The 19,376-nt window shown below is 44.2% G+C and overlaps 1 protein-coding gene across 3 annotated transcripts in view; it reads right to left on the bottom strand.

Moving 5' to 3' along the window:
• Nucleotides 1-19,376, bottom strand: part of GALNT14 (polypeptide N-acetylgalactosaminyltransferase 14) — a 214,723-nt gene that overhangs the window by 156,190 nt on the left and 39,157 nt on the right. The window lies entirely within an intron of this gene.

Raw genomic sequence — 19,376 nt, 5'->3', positions numbered from 1 at the left:
TCAAACAACCCTGATTCAGCAGTAACCAGCTCTAGGATTTGGGGTGAGCTATCTAACCACTCTATGCTCTACAGTCCCCATCTGCCAAATGGGAATATTAACAGGACTCATTCTTTGGGGTTTGCATGAGGTCTAGATAACATAAATAACTTTGTGCTGGGCCTGGTATGCTACATGCACTCAAAACAGGTTAATTATTAAGACTGAACTTGAATAAATATATTTGTTGCATGCTGGCTGTGTGCAGAGTTAGCCTAATGGTTAAGAAAATTGACAGACTTTGTCCTCTTGGATTTTGCATTCTAGTGGAGGAGACAAATCATAGACAAATTATCTCTGCTATAAAAAAAATTAAGCAAATTCAGAGACTAGAGATGAAGACAGGAATAACATCTGGGGTAGAACGCCCTCTTTACATCACCAACGGGGCCCTCTGCCTTACCCCAGGCTGGCTACTTATCTACCTGAATATTATATGAGCCCTGAGTTCTCTGCACATAATAATTTTCAATTGGGGTTTACCTTGCAAACAGCTACCTGTGAGTTAGGGACCTGGAAGAAGCAAATGTGGGTAAGAAACAACACCAAGGTACTGGGGAAAGAGATAATGGGTAGCCAGAGGCCACTGCAGGAGAGAACACAGGTCTAATGGAGATTTCAGCTCACAGTATACCGAGCAGAGAAGCCTGCAGAGTCAGCCCTGCATGACCTTGAAGAAGTCACTTGACCTCCCAAGTCTTAGCTTCCTCATCTGTAAAGTGGAGCTAGCAGGGACAGTTGCTGTGGGCATGAGCAATAACACATTTGCAGGGTTTCACACATAAATAAGGGTTCCACTGTCTGCACATATCTTCCACATGTAAATGTGTCTTGTGCATCTTTTAGTCGCCACCCTCCACCTACCCAGAAGCTGCTCCAGAAAGGCTTGTTGATTTATCTGGAAACAATAAGAAACAATCTCTGGGGCTTAGAGACACAGGTCTGACATGTGTTTCTTGACTGATGCAGAATGTGTCACAGCTGGCTGTCACAGTGCTTCTGAGAAACAAAGATGAACATCACAGAGAGGTCCGGCTGGACCATGCCCAGCCCTGAGCGTGACAGCATGTTTACAAGAGCTGTTAGGGGCTGCTGCTCCTCATGCTTACGGGAGGATTTACGCTGCGAGGATTGGCAGGCTGCTGCTCCCTTCGCTGCTGAATTGATCACTGAATCAGTAATATCCCACTTGAGTAACATGATTTAACTTCAAGGCAGGCAGGAAGTTCAAGGCACATGGTAGGAAGACCCCTCCCCGATGCAGGGCTCTGTGACCCTGGAAGGTTCTGCACATGCACAAATGAGTGAGGGAGAGAAACTGTTCTAAAGCACCCTACAAGCAAATTGGACAGTCACGAGTTCCACAAGACCAGGGACTGCACCCAGCTCTTTACCAGGGAATCCCCCAGGCTTAGCACAGGGCCTGGCACTCACCTTCAATAAATACTATTTGCATGAAGGAATTGACCTATCCATCTACTGGCCAGAAGCTGTCTTAAGTCAAGCACAGGTCACCAAAGGACCTGGAAACCATGGTGTAGAGAGAACACCTGGGAAAAACTGGAGAAAAGAGTTGAGTAAGGGCAGACAGGGACATGATGCTGCCCACATAGACTCAGAAGGCTGTCCTGCTCAAGACTCCCATTTACTGAGCACCCAGTCAGACACCATGCAGTACAACCCCTTCAACAAGACTCCAAGGTCTGTTTTATTACTCACATTTTCTACATGAACACACGGAGACTCAGAGAAGTTCACTGACTGCCCAGGAGCACAAGCTCCTAAGTGACAGGTGAGGATGCAAACCCATGGTCCATGCACGGATCCGCACGTTAGAACCAACTGCTTCTAGGGGTAACCTCTCTCCACTTTTCTGGGCCCACCATCCTCTGATAACTCCCTTTCTGTGGGGAGGGATGGGTCCTGTACTGATGACCACTGAGGGGAAGGTCACCACCTCTCTACTCACTGTTGAAGCACCACTACAGATGTAAAAGAAATACTAGGGGTGTGTGTGTACATATACACAGATCTATGTATACACATACATATAGTGGCCTCAAGAAACCTATAACCTATTTGAGGAAATAGGAAACAATGACTAATGCAATAATACTGCCTTGCCAATTTAGACAGTAAGAACCATATGCAGGGTAACTATATCATTTGCATCCTAACTGGGACACTCTTGAGAATGAAAGGCGACATTGTTAATAACTGCCCTGGACAACGGATGTGAATGGCACTGGCCGCTGTGAACTGGGGAGTAAAGTCATCCAAGGTAGCTGGACGGTCACGAGCCCCAGCCAAATCTATGCAGACTCAGCTTTCAAGCATCCTGCACAACCGCTGAATTCAGCACAGAGCCACCCTATGCCTGCGACACAGCACCGAGGAGTCCCGTAGCTCTCTGCATTATCATAGTAACAATCCTCACAGTAACTGCAGCTTCTATAGATACTGAGCTAAGTCATCACAACCACCATCCCAGCTGATCCTCACTGTGAGAAGAGGTGGCCATTATTAAACCCATTTTATAGACAGTAAAACAAAGGTACGAAGTTTAGGTTAGGTGACATGTCCAATGGCCACAGACTTGAATTCTCAAGCACTGTCCAAATTCAGAGAGCCTCATCTTAATTCAAGCTGTATGTTCTCCCTTTATTCTCTCCTGTGTTCCTCAAGGAGATTACAAAATCCAATATATACTCCACATTTCGCCACCCACAGCTCAGCTTCTGCTATCTCTGGCAGTTTCTTTTTCTCCGTCTCAACAGCTGTTTCCCTCCTTAACCTCTGTCTTTTTCCCTCCAACTACCTCAGGAAATACTTTTCCCTTCTCTCTAAATATTTCTTTCTCTGCTCCTATTCCTGTGACAAACTTCCAGAGGCACTAACTCATCTTGTTTGGGTAAGTCCAAGGGCTCCTTTATGAAGGCAAATTGTAAAAGTCTAAACTGTAAAATAAAATTTAAAATAATAAAGTCATATCATCCAATAACTTGGCAAGTGCCCTAAAGTTCCCTTTCATGATCCCCAGAAATCTTTATCTACCTCCTTATGTGTCTTTAATTAAACCAACTTTTCCCTGAGTACCAGCAAGATACACACATTTCTCACCCAATTTCATTACCTTTGGGTTCCACATCGTCATTAGCAAAGGAGCCACATGGCGGCCTATTTTCCATTGCACATGCACCCATTTCAGTCGTGATCTAGCTGAAAGGCTCTGGTGGACTGGCCAAGGAACCCGATCAAGATTAATAGTGTTGTGTCCACAGGGAAGTAGGTGCCAGGCCACAGACCCTGGGAAGGATGAGACCAGAGCAGACCATGATGCCAGACAGCTCAAGGCAGGGGTTGAAGATATCGCTGCATCGTACCAGAGGTGACAAAGCAGAGGAAAAGTGAAGGGCAGGGGTGATCTTGAGGGAAAACTGGTTCCAGTGGAGACCATGCTGGAGAAAAGGCCAGGACCAATTATGTCAGCCAGGACAACAGCTGGAAAGTATCAAGCATAAGCTACAGCAGGGAAAGTTCAGGCTCATTAGGAGAATACTTGAACAGTAACGATGCTACTCAACAAACTTTCTCAGTTTCAGCAAAGCTTTGAAAATGGCAATGAGGTTTGTTGACGTTATTCCCTGGCAAGTTCACGTGGCCTGCCCCCAGTCTTGTCTCAATCCACCACTCCCTTATTAACAGGGGACAGACTGACAAGAAAACCCTATTGTTTTAAAGGTTAGCAGAAAATTGTACCAGAGTTAAAGCCAACTAGACAACTTAGAATAAAGAGTTGAAGTCTGAATTTTACATCAAAGCAACCTGGGAGAGGAACTCTTCCCACTCCCAGGACCCCAGTCAAGTCTGTCCCACTCCCCCTGCACTGCACCTGGGTAACGTGAGCTTTTGGGGGCCCAGCCATGCAGAGTGCTGGAAACCAGGGAGATCTCAGGCCCTGGCTCCTTGGGGCCATGCTGTCCACTCAGGACACTCATGGAAAAGGCTCAGAAGCTGGAGAGCATGAGGAGGTCACCAAGGCAGGGAACAGCACAGGCACGTGAGATCAAGGCAAGGGACAAGACACAGGCCTGGGAGAACTTGGGTGTGGAGAGAGAGCAGGGCCCAGCAGGGCTGGCTCATAGACCAGAGGGGCACAAGCCTGCAAGCTCAGGCACCTTGAGGTCCCCTGGAGCAGGAAGCTGTGTAGCAGGTCCGAGCTGCCCAAGACCATCTCAGGGCCTTGGAGGCAGAACAGGGGAGCTACCCTGGGGTGCTAGGGCTGCATTCTGAGTGAGATGGGTGGGCCCAGCTGCAGACCATGTTCAAGAACACCAAGACCAAGATCAAGAAAACAAAGAAATAATAAATGGAAATGTGTATTGTGACATTTGGTTCAGGTGATCACATCTTTGGGAAACCAGCTTGTCTGAATCAAAAGCCATAGCCCAGGCCCCACCTCAGGGAGGAAGACTGGGTGGACAGAAAGAGGCGCTTCTCCTTTAGAAAGCCAGCATCAAGGGATAATTAGCTTCTGAGTGAGGCTCGGGTGAACAGGCAATGCGGCTGAGTCAGCACGAGCTTTCCACAGTTTTTCTTAGTCACGCAGGGCCTAGGTCTCCCGTTCTCGGCACAGTGAGGTTCATGGCACTCAGCCCCCATCACAGCTGCTCCCTCTGGCAGTCACCCTGGAACTTACAAGGAAGATATGGGTGGGCACCCAGGGCATGGCTCCAGCCTCCAGCACGTGGCCAGTCCCTGCGACCCAGTGCCACACAGGCTGGCTTAGGCAGGCACAAGTCTGCTATCATCAGGATCCCTTTGGAAGGGACACAGTGGTGCATACTAATGAAAACAGTGCATGGGGCAAAATCAGAGCTAACTAAAATGTCTTTTTTTTTATGAAGCAGAAAACAGAGGAGTAGAATATGCAGTGAAAAATATACTCATAAACCCAAGTAAGTTATTTGGGCCTCCAATGCTGTATGGGGTCCACTCCAAACATTCTGAGGCTGATGGAAGGGAAGTAAGGCTTCCTTAAGACAGCCGAGACTGTATCTGACTCCAAATGTGTGTCTTAAAATGTTCTGTTGCTGTGAAAATACTTTCTTAAAAGACAATCCACTGATCCCCATGAAGAATCTGTTTCAGATCGGGTAAAGCTCAATCACAAAAGGTTTCATGAAGGTCACACTAATGGTTGGCAGAAGTCAAGCATATGGATTCTGAACAATGATTAAGAATATCAAGTTTCTGTGATCACAGCTATTTCTTTTCTACACATCCAAGAGTGTCTTCCAAAGCAGCCTAATTCATTCTAAATCTAAAAATCATTTGGGAACTACAAAAGTAACTTACTTTTCTTTTCTAACATGTAAATAGACAGAAAGGAAAGGTAAAAACTGAGCTAACTTCAAACTGTAATATTCTAAGTGTTTGGGGTTGGATGTGTTGTCTCAGCAAAGACACATTTCTACACTTACAGCAAAAAATAGTTAAACATTCAAAAGTGCACATGCTTATTTTGTTGGGAAAATTATACACATTTGTTTGATTAGCTTTGGTAAATAAAATAACCAAGTCATCACTCAAGACTCAGAAGTGGCTGCAAAGTTGATTCAAGGAAATGTCAAAATAAATCACAGCTTAAAAATGCACGGTATGTAACTTCTAAAAATGAAACCCACATCTATCTCTGTCAGAGTTGTAAGACTGTGCATTAAAATTGTATCAAAAATGAACGCATTTTTGAAGGGAAAAATATTGATTTAATCGACTCTTCCTAACTAGTGATTCAAATCATGATTTGAATCAATTTGATTTTAATCGAGCCCACCCTATCCAAAGTCATTTATACATGCCTTTGGAGTCCAGGAGTGCATGATGTTATTTTCAGTGGTCTATTTGTCTCCCTACTTATAGGATGCTCAAACCAATATGAAAGGCTTCTCCGTGCCATGCCAACATAGCAAGGAGCAGAGGTTTCTCCAAACTTAGACTAGTTGCAGATAATCCCAATAAGGCCAAGCAAACTCCAACTACAGATGGTTCCAATTTATGATGGTTCGATTTAAAATTTTTCAACTTTATGATGGTGTAAAAGCAATATGAATTCAGTAAAAGACATACTTCAGATTTTGAATTTGGATCTTTCCTAGGTTAGCAATAAGGTACAATATTCTCATACTGCTAGGCAACAACGCTGAGCCACAGCTCCCAGTCAGTCATGCGATCACAAGAGTAAATGACCGATACACTTAGCACCATTATGGACTCATAGGACAATTCTGCTTTTCACTTCAGTACAGATATTCAACACTTTGTTTTAAAATAGGCTCTGCATTAGATGATTTTGCCCAAGTGTCCTGAGCACATTTAAGGAAGGCTAGGCTAAGCTATGATTTTTAGTAGGTTAGGTATATTAAATGCCTTTTTTTTTTGAGAGGGCATCTCTCATATTTATTGATCAAATGGTTGTTAACAACAATAAAATTCTGTATAGGGGAGTCAATGCTCAATGCACAATCATTAACCATCTCAAGCCTAATTCTTGTCAGTCTCCAATCTTCTGAAGCATAACGAACAAGTTCTTACATGGTGAACAAATTCTTACATAGTGAATAAGTTCTTACATGGTGAACAGTACAAGGGCAGTCATCACAGAAACTTTCGGTTTTGATCACGCATTATGAACTATAAACAATCAGGTCAAATATGAATATTCATTTGATTTTCATACTTGATTTATATGTGGATCCCACATTTCTCCCTTTATGATTATTATTATTTTTTTATTTTTAATAAAATGCTGAAGTGGTAGGTAGATGCCAAGATAAAGGTAAAAAACATAGTTTAGTGTTGTAAGAGAGCAATTGTAGATGATCAGGTGTGTGCCTGTACACTATGTGTTAATCCAAGCTAGACAAGGGCATTAAAACATCCATGGATGCAGAAGATTTCTCTCAAAAAGGGGAGGTGAGGTTCTAAGCCTCAGCACTGTTGATCCCCAATTTCTCACCTGATGGCCCCCCTGCAACAGTGCCTGTCTTAGGTTCTTCCTCCCTTGAGGAATCTTACCCATCTCTGGCTAACCAATCATCTTCCGGGGCCATACAGGGAGATGTAAAGTTGGTAAGTGAGAGAGAAGCCATATTGTATGAAAAGGTTAGCTTTTTACTTCTTTGCAGATTTATGCCCTGTGGCTTCTATGCCCAGCATTTGTCTTGAGGTATCTTTACCACTTGGAGAAATTATGATCGGTGAATTCAATATGAGGCATGAATTCTACTTAAGGGTTGTAATTAGGAAGGAAGAAGAAAAGCTATAGAGGTAGCAGATGGAAGAAAACATGGGAAGATTGATTATTTCTTTGACATATCTTCTTGTAGAGTAACTTAAGCATGTATAGGTTTTAAACTACTAACTTGTGCACACACATTAACATAATAGGAATACAGTTACATAACCAAAGCAGATCTATAATTACCAGCCATCTCCAGTGAAGCCAAGAGAACCATTTAGGCACCCTAGGCATTTGTGAAAATTTGTCTATGATATGATGGATATTGTCCAAGTGTACTTGAACAGTCTGAGAGAAATCAGACAAATTAAAACAACCCATTCTTGGGGACTGTTCACATCCCATATGTTCTTTTAACCGTAGATAGTCTGTAGTCGTAAGATTTTGGAGCGCTACAACTTGCACTTCTCCTAATTCTTGGTTGAGTTCCAACAGTATAGATCCAGTCAAATTTGTTGTTTTACTGTCTGCACAGGCCAGCTTAGAGATCTCCTTCTTCATTCCAATGGCAAGTCCAGGAACCGTTGGGATGGATGCAGCTACAACTGCAGCATCACCTGGATCTTTGTTGAGGTTTTTTGATGATCATCTTCTGGTATGAGTCTTCCAGAGAGTGCTGATGTTGGAAGTTCTTCTTCATATCGTATCTTAGTTCATTTTCTGGGTAGCCAAATTAGGCTTTGATCCTCTGTATAAACACAAACAGACCCTTTCCCCACACTTTGATATGCCCTTTATACCACTGTGTAGAACTCATTGGAGGTCACCACACAGGAACTGCTTTTTTTTTTTTTTTAAGAGAAAGGAATATTATCAGAAAAGTGTGCCTCCATAGCCAATCATCTGACACCCTTTAAGTGACCAAATTAAGGATATTTAAAGCATGCATTAATCATTGATTTACCATTACTTATATCCTATCAAGGAGTAATCCCCCTTTTCTTTCTTTCTTTTTTTTTTAATCTTTAATCTACACTTAAATGAAGAATATTATGTTTACTAGGCTCTCCCCTATACCAGGTCCCGCCTATAAACCACTTTACAGTCACTGTCCATCAGCATAGCAAAATGTTGTAGAATCACTACTTGTCTTCTCTGTGTTTACAGCCCACCCTCCCCTTTCTCCCTCCCCCCCATGCTTGCTAATCTTAATACCCCCTTTCTTTTTCCACCCCCTTATCCCTGCCTACCCACCCATCCTCCCCAGTCCCTTTCCCTTTTGTACCTGTTAGTCCATTTTTGGGTTCTGTAATTCCACTGCTGTTTTGTTCCTTCAGTTTTTCCTTTGTTCTTATACTCCACAGATGAGTGAAATCATTTGGTATTTCTCTTTCTCTGCTTGGCTTATTTCACTGAGCATAATACCCTCCAGATCCATCCATGTTGCTGCAAATGGTAGGATTTTCCCTCTTCTTATGGCTGAGTAGTATTCCATTGTGTATATGTACCACATCTTCTTTATCCATTCATCTACCGATGGACATTTAGGTTGCTTCCAATTCTTGGCTATTGTAAATAGTGCTGCGATAAACATAGGGGTGCATCTGTCTTTCTCAAACTTGATTGCTGCGTTCTTAGGGTAAATTCCTAGGAGTGGAATTCCTGGGTCAAATGGTAGGTCTGTTTTGAGCATTTTGATGAACCTCCATACTGCTTTCCACAATGGTTGGACTAATTTACATTCCCACCAGCAGTGTAGGAGGGTTCCCCTTTCTTCACAGCCTCGCCAACATTTGTTGTTGTTTGTCTTTTGGATGGCAGCCATCCTTACTGGTGTGAGGTGATATCTCATTGTAGTTTTAATTTGCATTTCTCTGATAATTAGCGATGTGGAGCATCTTTTCATGTGTCTCTTGGACATCTGTATTTCTTTTTTAGAGAACTGTCTGTTTAGCTCCTCTGCCCATTTTTTAATTGGGTTATTTGTTTGTTGTTTGTTGAGGTGTGTGAGCTCTTTATATATTTTGGACGTCAAGCCTTTATCGGATCTGTCATTTACAAATATATTCTCCCATACTGTAGGGTTCCTTTTTGTTCTATTGATGGTGTCTTTTGCTGTACAGAAGCTTTTCAGCTTAATAGAGTCCCACTTGTTCATTTTTGCTGTTGTTTTCCTTGCCCGGGGAGATATGTTCAAGAAGAGGTCACTCATGTTTATGTCTAAGAGGTTTTTCCCTATGTTTTTTTCTAAGAGTTTTATGGTTTCATGACTTACATTCAGGTCTTTGATCCATTTTGAATTTACTTTTGTGTACGGGGTTAGACAATGGTCCAGTTTCATCCTCCTACATGTAGCTGTCCAGTTCTGCCAGCACCATCTGTTGAAGAGACTGTCGTTTCGCCATTGTATGTCCATGGCTCCTTTATCAAATATTAATTGACCATATATGTTTGGGTTAATGTCTGGAGTCTCTAATCTGTTCCACTGGTCTGTGGCTCTGTTCTTGTGCCAGTACCAAACTGTCTTGATTACTATGGCTTTGTAGTAGAGCTTGAAGTTGGGGAGTGAGATATCCCCTACTTTATTCTTCTTTTTCAGGATTGCTTTGGCTATTCGGGGTCTTTGGTGTTTCCATATGAATTTTTGAATAATTTGTTCCAGTTCATTGAAGAATGTTGCTGGTAATTTGATAGGGATTGCATCAAATCATATCATCTGCAAATAGTGACAGTTAAACTTTTTCTTTACCAATCTGGATTCCTTGTATTTCTTTGTTTTGTCTGATTGCTGTGGCTAGGACCTCTAGTACTATGTTAAATAACAGTGGGGAGAGTGGGCATCCCTGTCTAGTTCCTGATCTCAGAGGAAATGCTTTCAGCTTCTCACTGTTCCGTATAATGTTGGCTGTGGGTTTATCATATATGGCCTTTATTATGTTGAGGTACTTGCCCTCTATTCCCATTTTGCTGAGAGTTTTTATCATGAATGGATGTTGAATTTTGTCAAATGCTTTTTCAGCATCTATGGAGATGATCATGTGGTTTTTGTCTTTCTTTTTGTTGATGTGGTGGATGATGTTGATGGATTTTCAAATGTTGTACCATCCTTGCATCCCTGGGATGAATCCCACTTGGTCATGGTGTATGATCCTTTTGATATGCTGTTGAATTCTGTTTGCTAATATTTTATTGAGTATTTTTGCATCTACATTCATCAGGGATATTGGTCTGTAATTTTCTTTTTTGGTGGGGTCTTTGCCTGGTTTTGGTATTAGGATGATGTTGGCTTCATAGAATGAGTTTGGGAGTATTCCCTCCTCTTCTATTTTTTGGAACACTTTAAGGAAAATGGGTACTATGTCTTCTCTGTGTGTCTGATAAAATTCCGAGGTAAATCCGTCCAGCCCCGGGGTTTTGTTCATGGGTAGTTTTTTGATTACCGTTTCAATTTCTTTGCTTGTAATTGGTTTGTTTAACTTTTGTGTTTCTTCCTTGGTCAGTCTTGGGAGGTTGTATTTTTCTAGGAAGTTGTCCATTTCTTCTAGGTTTTCCAGCTTGTCGGTATATACGTTTTCATAGTAGTCTTTAATAATTCTTTGTATTTCTGTGGAGTCTGTCGTGATTTTTCCATTCTCATTTCTGATTGTGTTGATTTGTGTTGATTCTCTTTTTCTCTTAATAAGTTTGGCTAGAGGCTTATCTATTTTGTTTATTTTCTCAAAGAATCAGCTCTTGGTTTCATTGATTTTTGCTATTGTTTTATTCTTCTCAATTTTGTTTATTTCTTCTCTGATCTTTACTATGTCCCTCCTTCTGCTGACTTTAGGCCTCATTTGTTCTTCTTTTTCCAGTTTCGATAATTGTGATGTTAGACTATTCATTTGGGATTGTTCTTCCTTCTTCAAGTGTGCCTGGATCATGATATACTTTCCTCTTAAGACTGCTTTCACTGCGTCCCACAGAAGTTGGGGCTTTGTGTTGTTGTTGTCATTTGTTTCTATATATTCCTTGATCTCTATTTTGATTTGTGCATTGATCCATTGATTATTTAGAAGCATGTTGTTAAGCCTCCATGTGTTTGTGAGCCTTTTTGTTTTCTTTGTAGAATTTATTTCTAGTTTTATACCTTTGTGGTCTGAAAAATTGGTTCGTAGAATTTCAATATTTTGGAATTTACTGAGGCTCTTTTTGTGAGCTAGTATGTGGTCTATTCTGGAGAATGTTCCATGTGCACTTGAGAAGAATGTATATCCTGTTGCTTTTGGATGTAGAGTTCTATAGATGTCTATTAGGTCCATCTGTTCTAGTGTGTTGTTCAGTGCCTCTGTGTCCTTACTTATTTTCTGCCTGGTGGATCTATCCTTTGGGGTGAGTGGTGTGTTGAAGTCTCCTAAAATGAATGCATTGCAGTCTATTTCCCTCTTTAGTTCTGTTAGTATTTGTTTCACATATGCTGGTGCTCCTGTGTTGGGTGCATATATATTTAGAATGGTTATATCCTCTTGTTGGACTGAGCCCTTTACCATTATGTAGTGTCCTTCTTTATCTCTTGTTACTTTCTTAGTTTTGAAGTCTATTTTGTCTGATATTAGTACTGCAACCCCTGCTTTCCTCTCACTGTTGTTTGCCTGAAATATGTTTTTCCATCCCTTGACTTTTAGTCTGTGCATGTCTTTGGGTTTGAGGTGAGTTTCTTGTAAGCAGCATATAGATGGGTCTTACTTTTTTATCCATTCTATTACTCTGTGTCTTTTGATTGGTGCATTCAGTCCATTTACATTTAGGATGACTATTGAGAGATATGTACTTATTGCCATTGCAGGCTTTAAATTCGTGGTTACCAAAGGTTCAAGGTTAGCCTCTTTAGTATCTTATTGCCTAACTTAGCTCGCTTATTGAGCTGTTATATACACTGTCTGGAGATTCTTTTCTTCTTTCCCTTCTTATTCCTCCTCCTCCCTTCTTCATATGTTGTGTGTTTTGTTCTGTGCTCTTTTTAGGAGTGCTCCCATCTAGAGCAGTCCCTGTAAGATGCCCTGTAGAGGTGGTTTGTGGGAAGCAAATTCCCTCAGCTTTTGCTTGTCTAGGAATTGTTTAATCCCGCCATCATATTTAAATGATAGTCGTGCTGGATACATTATCCTTGGTTCAAGGCCCTTCTGTTTCATTGCATTAAATATACCATGCCATTATCTTCTGGCCTGTAGGGTTTCTGTCGAGAAGTCTGATGTTAGCCTGATCGGTTTTCCTTTATAGGTGACCTTTTTCTCTCTAGCTGCCTTTAAAACTCTTTCCTTGTCCTTGATCCTTGCCATTTTAATTATTATGTGTCTTGGTGTTGTCCTCTTTGCGTCTTTTCTGCTGGGGGTTCTGTGTATTTCTGTGGTCTGTTCGATTATTTCCTCCCCCAGTTTGGGGAAGTTTTCAGCAATTATTTCTTCAAAGAGACTTTCTTTCCCTTTTCCTCTCTCTTCTTCTTCTGGTACCCCTATAATGCGGATATTGTTCCTTTTGGATTGGTCACATAGTTCTCTTAGTATTGTTTCATTCCTGGAGATCCTTTTATCTCTCTCTATGTCAGCTTATATACGTTCCTGTTCTCTGGTTTCTATTCCTTCAATAGCCTCTTGCATCTTATCCATTCTGCTTATAAATCCTTCCAGGGTTTGTTTCACTTCTGTGATCTTCTTCCTGACATCTGTGATCTCCCTCCAGACTTCATCCATTAGCTCTTGTATATTTCTCTGCATCTCCATCAGCATGTTCATGATTTTTATTTTGAATTCTTTTTCAGGAAGACTGGTTAGGTCTGTCTCCTTCTCAGGTGTTGTCTCTGTGATCTTTGTCGGCCTGTAGTTTTGCCTTTTCATGGTGATAGAGATAGTTTGCAGAGCTGGTACAAGTGACCGCTGGAAGAGCTTTCCTTCTTGTTAGTTTGTGGACTTCCTCTCTCTGGGAGAATAGCGACCTCTAGTGGCTTGTGCTGGGCAGCTGTGCGCAGACAGGGCTTCTGCTTCCTGCCTGGGTGCTATGGAGTTTATCTCCACTGTTGCAGTGGGCGTGGCCTGACTCGGGCTGCTGCTCCAAAATGGTGGAGCCCCGTTGGAGGGAGAGCGGCCGGGAGGCTATTTATCTCCATAAGGGGTCTCTGTGCTCCCTGCTGCCCAGGGGGTTAGAGTGCCCAGAGATCCCCAGATTCCCTGCCTCTGGACTAAATGTCCTGCCCTGTCCCTTTAAGACTTCCAAAAAGCACTCTCCAGGCCAAAACAACAACAGCAACAAGAAAAAAAAATGAAATAAATAATTTTTTTAAAAAAAGAAAAATGCACGATTTTCTTTGTCCTCAGGCGCCCATCTCAGGCACCCGCTCACCGGTCTTGCTTCCATGTTTCCCTAGTATTGGGGTCCCTGTCCCTTTAAGACTTCCAAAAAGCACTCGCCAAAAAATATGGCCGCTCCCGTTTCTTTGTTCTCCGGCGTCAGCCTCAGGCACCCGCTCACCGGTCCTGCTGCCCTATTTCCCTAGTATCCAGGACCCCACACATGCACTGTGTCTGCGCTCTCGTCTGGATGGCTGGGGCTGGGTGTTTAGAAGTCCTGGGCTCCCTCTCCTCCCTGCTGACTCTTCTCCACCTGCCGGGAGCTGGGGGGAGGGGCACTCGGGTCCCACCGGGCCGGGGCTTGTATCTTACCCCCTTCGCAAGGCGCTGGGTTCTTTCTCGCAGGTGTGGATGTGGTCTGGATGTTGTCCTCTGTCCTCTGGTCTCTATTTTAGGAAGAGTTGTCTTTTGTTATATTTTCATATGTGGTTTTGGGAGATTTCTGCTGCTCTACTGACGCCACCATCTTGGCTCCGCCTTTAAATGCCTTTTTGACTGGTATTTTCATCTTAAGATTTATTGGGACATAACCCCATCATAAGTCAAAGAAGAGCTGAATTATTTCTAAAGGAATGAGCAGCCACAGGTCAAGGCAGCCACGCAGGATCCAGATGCAGATGTAAAGGCTGAGCCTCAGCAACAGAAGTTCAAGAGCGATGCTCCAGGCTCCTACAGAATTTGGGGGCAGAGGTCAGGAACAGGGCTGACCTCAGTCACAGGGGACTGCAGCACACAGCAGGTCTCAATCATTGGAGAGGCTGGGAGCCAGAGACCAGGACAAGGCCGACGCTTGGAAGAAACCAGGTTTTAGGAGCAGAGGATTAGAGGAAGCTCCCACAGAAGGCTAACCTGCCGAAAACATGAGTTAGGGGTTCAGGAAAACACATTGACGCAACGCAGCTGACCAGATGAACTAAGTGAAACTCCTGTCTCAGCTCCTGAAGTGGATGACTGACCTCCGAAAGATTTAGAATATGTGGCACAGGCCAATGTGATACATGGGAAGTGCTCAATATTAGTTATTACCAATGAGGATGATGAAATGCTGCTCCCTGCTAGCATAACCAACTTTCCAGTTTGCCCAGGTCACAAGTTTCCCAAGATGTGGAACATTCAACGCTGACGCTAGGAAGAGCCCAGCGAGCAGACTGGTCAGCTCCTCTGCCCCTGCATTGTGCCTGGACTGATCGCAAAGCCCCAGTGGGACAAACCTGCAGGGGGCCTTACATGCCTTTAGCTGTGGGGATCAAAGGCTGTAGAGTCAGGGGGCCAGAAACCACATCTTCTTGGAGGTAAAGCTGAGTTCTCCCGATTGATGATCATGGTCTGGCTTTTTTTCCCTTCAAGGCACCTGGTGAAGGAGATGTAGTGAATCAATGATCATTAATAAGCTGCCCAGTCTAATCATTTCCTCCTGATGGTTCCAGTTAAAGAAAACAGAACAAGGGTTGGAGGGGATGGAGAGCAAGTGGGGTCTTGGCCATGCCAGGGATCACTGTATTTCTGCCAGCCTCCCTGCAATCTATGCTGCCCTCCACGGAGTTCTAACCACTACTCAGCACCTCAATGACGGAGCCTGGCAGGCGGGCACTGTGCCCACGTGCACAGCATCTGAATAAGCTCAGTGGCAGGGCTGGGTTCTGATCTGCTGCCTCAGTGGATGTATCTCTGTGGAAAGGCATGAGCTCTTGGCTGAGAATGACCATCAGGAAGCCATGGTTCAGTGGGCAGACCGTGCTCCCCAGCGTCAGCTGCCAAGGCCCGAGGCCTTCCCCACAACCTGTCACCAGACTCCATGTGTGACCCAAGGAAAGGGCAGTTACACAACCTTGGGTCCCTACTCTCTCTCCTGCTGCTAGTGAATCTTCAATCACCGAACTGATGGTGGCTGATTCGAGAAACCAGGAACCCCAGCGCCAGAGGAGGAGTTTACTTTGAGCCATCTGTCCAGTGTACCATTTGAAGCCCTGTGGCTGGTATGTCTAGCTCCTCCACGTTACATTAAGGGCTTCAATTCTATGACCTTATGCTCAGCTTGCCTGGGTCCTGGGGTGGGCAGTGGGGCGGTCCTTTTTGGAAACATTGCTGAGGTTCCAAGAAGCCTGGGTTCAAGCACCCTCACATCAGGACTGGAATGGTGGCTCTGCTCTGTGGCAACTAGGCAGCCATAAGCAAGTCACTTCACCTCCCTGAACATAACTCAGTCTCTTCATCTACCACCTGGCTCATCCATAGCTGGTGTCTTAAATATTGCATGTGTGACAGGCTTAACACAGCATGGCATACAGTGTAGCCCTCCATATGTGGGGACTGTTATTTCAAGCAAACATTTGCTAATCTGCCAGGGCAGTAGACCCACAAACTAGAGGCTGTCCTACTCCCCCAGTAATGGCATTTAACCATGCCAGACTGGCTTATCTAAAGACTTAAATTCTCCACTCCTCACTCCGTGTCTCCCAGGCACCCAGAATGGCAGGCCGGCCAGGATCAGGACAATGAAAAGGGCTTCCAGAGAGAGGGAGGAACAAGTGCCCAAGCATGACCTTCAGGGCCTCAAAAAGATGCTCCCAAGCACAGCCACAGGTGAGTTCAAACCAGAGCCAAGAGTCAAAGGAGCCTTAGCCACAGGAAAGCAGCATGTGGGGTGGGGCAGACAGCATCCTAGGCAAGGGAGGGAAATCAGTTTCTGCAGCTCCCTGGCCTGGGCACCAACAGAGTCACCAGGAAAACCTAAGTCCCACACCGACTTCTGCCCCCTTCACCTCTGTCATATTTTCCCCTTCATCCTGTCATCACCCCTCCCACCCTTCTAATGGGCTCATTAGAAGTCTCGCCATTTCCTTGCTGCACTTTGCTGTGACCCCTCAGCTCTCTTGTGTGACACCTGCTCTGCCACCATCCCCCCATCCTGACCATCAAGTCTCCACTACGTCCTAAGATCTCTGGACTGGAGCCACGCTCCAAGTCACAACCTTTTAACCAACAAACCAACTCAGGCCCAGAAACATGGGACCACCCCACTGAAGCAGGCGCCTGCAGCATGTCTGCCTCACAGCTGTGCTCTTAATCACTGGGCTAGACGGCTCCCCAGTCCCCTGACCTTTCCTTTCCACCCCCGCTGCAAGCCTTTCTCCTGCTGAAGAGTGTGACCTTGAGCAAGTACCTTCATTCTTCTGGAGCTGTGGTCACAGCTATAAAGATAGAAGTTAAACAAATTGTGTTAGTAGGTGAGATAAAATGGCCCTATGAATTTAGTAACACTGTCAAATCAATTTGTACTTTACTGATTACAACACCATTATTTGAAAAATAGTACTATGCAGATGAGTGAGACTTACTATTCAGTTCTCCAACAGTGAAGCAATGGTTGGTGCACTATGGACAGCCGGACCCAAGGTAATAATTCCACAGTCCCCTAGGGGTCCACAGACTGCAGGCTGGCAAACAGTGGACTACACCATCTCCAAGGGCCTTTCAAGGTCACTACTTCAACAAATATTTACTGAGTGCCTACTGGCAAGTGTACACTCTACTTAGGGAAACAGAACATGTCCAAGAGAACAAATAAAAGAAGAACCAATTATGGTAACTGGTAGGAAACAGAACTGATATAAAAAAGGAGGCAGTGTGATGAACACAGCCTCCTCTAGAGAGAGCTTAAGAAAGGATTCCCAGGGTAGTAACACTGTGGGTGCAGAAGTCAGTGCATGACCTGGACGTTGATGAGACACCACGCAGGGAAGGGGCAGGATGAGGGGAGGAAGGGCAGAAGAAACAGCCTGGACAAAGGCTGTGAGGCAGGTGCCAATGTGGCCTGTTTAGGACCTTTACGGTTGAGAGTGGGGACACTGAAGGGGCAAATTATGGAGGGAAAAGCAATTCCATTTAAATGTATTAAGTTTGGTGGTTATCATGACATCCAAATGGCAAAGTCAAGACAATTGAATAGGAGGCTAAAACCCAGATCCCTGTGCTAGAGATACACCTTCAGGAGTCACCACACAGAGATGTTTCAAACTCAACAAAGAGTGATGGAGTTTAAAAAGAGAAGAGAAGAGAAGGGGAGATCTGGGCCAAGTCCTTGCAAACATCACGAAGAAACTGGGGGAGAAGAGAAGGAAAAGGCTGGGAGAAGTAGTCAGGGAGGAAAGAGGAAAACCAGGACATGGTGAAGCTGCAAAGCCCAAAAGAGAAAGGAATTCCAGAAAGGAGGAGTGGCCTACTGGGTGGAATGTTATTGAGAGATGAAGAGAGATGAGGATGGAAACACATCCATTGGCTTTGCCAATATGAGTGACGGTGACCTTAAAAAGAGGCACCAAGGTGGAGTGGTTGTGGCAGAAGCCACTGGCGTAAGATGAAGAAAGAAGGGGAGGGAGGCACTGGGGAGGCACTGGGGACATCCCGTGTGGGCCACTCCTCCCAGAAGTCTGGTTATCAAGAGACACAGAACAGAGGATCTGAATATGGGTGCACTATTGTTCAGCAAGTATTCACACGCTTCCAGGTAGCCTCCATCAGAGGAGTGCATTTCCCACCCCACAACAGTGTTGGGCTTGGACATCTGATGTGATTTGGCCAATGTGAGGTGCAGATATGCCCTGAACAAGGGCTTGAAATGCCCTTGCTCGATTGGGCTTGCTCTCTTTGGCTCCTGCCTTTCTCCATTAGAAGAGCACACCTGGGTAGCCTCTGCACAATGGAGGATGAATGACATGTGGCACAGACTAGAACACAACCCAAAACTTGGAGCCTAGCTTAGATCTGTGGAACCCTTACCAATCTGTAAGCCTATGAGCAAAACCAAATGCTTGCTGTATGCCTCTGAGATGCTGTCATTTGTTATTTGTTATGCAGCATTTTATGGAAATGGCTGACTGATACAGGTGGAATGTATAGTCAGATAGGGTTGTTTTTAAAGTAGGTGATTAACTAGAGTATGTCTGTATAGTAATGGGAAAGGGATTTGATGCCTGAAAGAGTTGTACAGCTCTGGAAGGGCAATGTCTATGAGAAGGACAAGAGGGGATGAGAGCCCAAGAACAACTGGAGGAGTTGGCCCTAGATAAGTCAAGGGGTGCATCCTCCACTACAATAAGAGGGGGAAAGTTGGGTTGCAGATGCCTGAAGGTTTAAAAGCTGGTAGAACAAAGATGAGGAGCTCAAACTGGATGGACTTGAGCTTCTCAAGGAATGGATGAGACAAGGTCATCAGTACAGAGGGTCAGTATGGTGATGAGGGGGGTCTCTTGTTGCCCACTGTTCACCCTTTCTTAAATGTCTTTCAAATTTTCTCCAATTTAAATTCAAATAAGCCCCATTTTCTCCTTGAAAGCCTCTGCCAACTACCTAGCCTACTATGAACCCTCCCATTTCCTCCAGCATCTGTAATCTCAAACCCAGTCCAGCACTTGATTAGCCTTTTCATTGTCTGATGCAGGATTTATGCATTCCTCCCCTCTGCGAGACATGGTGGCCATGCTATCTGCTTCTTTTGGATCCTCCACAATACCAGTGACATAATGATGGTCATGCTGAAGAGGCTTAATAATTACCTGCTAACTGGTTCAAGAAGAAAAGTATTTGTCTGTCACCATTTCCACTTCTTAGAATAGCTGACATGAACCAAAACAAGAGTTTGCCACCAGAACTATTGTTTTTGAAGACAGACACATTTTTTGATTTGGGGTTACTTTTCTCCCACTTCTTATGCCAAC

Source organism: Manis javanica, chromosome 1 (assembly GCF_040802235.1).
Source record: "Manis javanica isolate MJ-LG chromosome 1, MJ_LKY, whole genome shotgun sequence".
Classification (NCBI taxonomy): domain Eukaryota; kingdom Metazoa; phylum Chordata; class Mammalia; order Pholidota; family Manidae; genus Manis; species Manis javanica.
This window is presented reverse-complemented; position numbering and strand designations above follow the sequence as displayed.